Source organism: Myotis brandtii, unplaced genomic scaffold, assembly GCF_000412655.1.
Source record: "Myotis brandtii unplaced genomic scaffold, ASM41265v1 scaffold729, whole genome shotgun sequence".
Lineage (NCBI taxonomy): Eukaryota > Metazoa > Chordata > Mammalia > Chiroptera > Vespertilionidae > Myotis > Myotis brandtii.
This window is the reverse complement of record NW_005370880.1, coordinates 314356-316130: the sequence shown is the minus strand read 5'-3', so window position 1 is coordinate 316130 and position 1775 is coordinate 314356.

Here is a 1775-nt window from a genome sequence, read left to right as displayed (position 1 = left end):
CAGTGCCATTTTAACATGCATCTCTCTGATTGCCAGCCAGGTTGGGCATCTGGGGTCGGGGCTGTATGTGAAGTCTGGGCACAGTGGGGTGGGCATCCTGATTCTTGGAGGGCTGGTTTACAAAGCCCCACTGAAGGGGAACTGGAGCTGAGTTCCTAAAAACCACGCTCTTGCTCTTTTCCTGGCTGTGCCAGAGTGGGAGAGTCAGAGAAACGGAACAAACCTGGCCCCTGCTGCGATTGTGACACCCCTTCTTTAGAAGAGGAGGGAGTACAAATAGACCTGCTTATTCTCCAGAATTGGAATTGAACTTCTGAAACTGGGGTAGGGTGCCAGTTAGGCTCCCCCAACCCCCGATACTGCCTTTATACCCTCCACTGGTGCCCACAAACTCCCACCCCACTTCTGGATGTTATTAGAGCCTTGAGCTTTCAAGCGTTGTGGTTGGACAGCTTTGAGGAGTTCCTGGCCTGGCCTCTGTCTCCCTGCAAGGCCTGGGTCCTCCTTTCTCAGCGCCTCAGTGAATCTGTCTGAAGGATGAGAGGAGACTGATGACAGTCCCTGTTATTGAGACAATTAAAGGAATTGAGAGGCCCCTGAACCAGAGGGAATGGGGGAGTGTGCAGCGAGGCACCCATTGGGAGGTCAGAGGTGACAGGAGGAAGGCTTCTTGACTTATGTGTGAAGTTTGGGAGGGGGATGGTGGGCAAGATAAGCTGGAAGGGAGGGGAGAGGATAGGTGGCTTGTGAGGGGACATCCACCTGGCCCAGCATTTGGGCACCGAGGGTGGTGGAGCCCGGCTGCCTGGACGACCTAAGTGGCCATCTGGGGACGAACTTTTGCTAGCGAAGTACCTGTTATTAACCTGAAACGTAAATTTAGGTGGGTGCCCTATATTTTGCCTGACAACTCTAGCTGGGATGCCAGGAGAGAAGAGGAAGAAAGTGGGGAGGCCTGGGACCCCCCTCCTTGCCTGGGAGCAGTGATCTTGCTGCAGCCCACCCTTTCCCCACAGGAACTGCCAGGCCTGGAAATAGCAAGAAGCACCCCCTCCCTCCTGCCCCCCAATTCCAAGAAGGGTCCTTGCTACACTGCTTTCTGAGAGTTAGTTCCCCTCCTTAACCCACACCCAGGCCGCCCCCTGCACCGTGCAGCCTGGTCTTCCCCTCACCCCACACACCCCATTCATTACTCATTAACTCATAGGTAACCTTGACCTGATTGAATTAACCCATCTGCCCTATGGCTCCTTCCCCCCATGCTTTCATGCACATTCAGCAGAGGCCTGAGCACCAGGGACCCGAATCCTGGGAGGACATGGTGGGCAGATTTTGATTCTAGCTTTGACTTCTCCCAGCCTGTTCCTGATCTGTACCCTGGACACTCACAGTCATGTACCTCCCTCCAGGGCATCAGGCAAGCAGAATGCTCAGCGTGGCACCCTGCATGTAGCGACCGCTGGATGTGCTTGAAACACATATTTAATTTTGGTAATACCTCCTCCTCCTCCCTCTTGCCTGATGTCTTTGATAGCCCAACAGGCCTCCCAGCCAGAGACCTCCCTTCCTCCTTCTCCCTCGCCCTCTGTGTCCAACCCTCACGGACCCCTCGGATGTCTCTCTGAGCTCATCCCTTCTTTTCACTCCGTGCTCCCTGGCTTCCCTGCTGTAGACTCACCTCTTGCAGTTCATCTACATCACATTCACTGGGGCTTTCCCCCTAGAACACACCCTTGTATTCCCTCTGCAAAGTGATGATGTATAATGCATGAAGA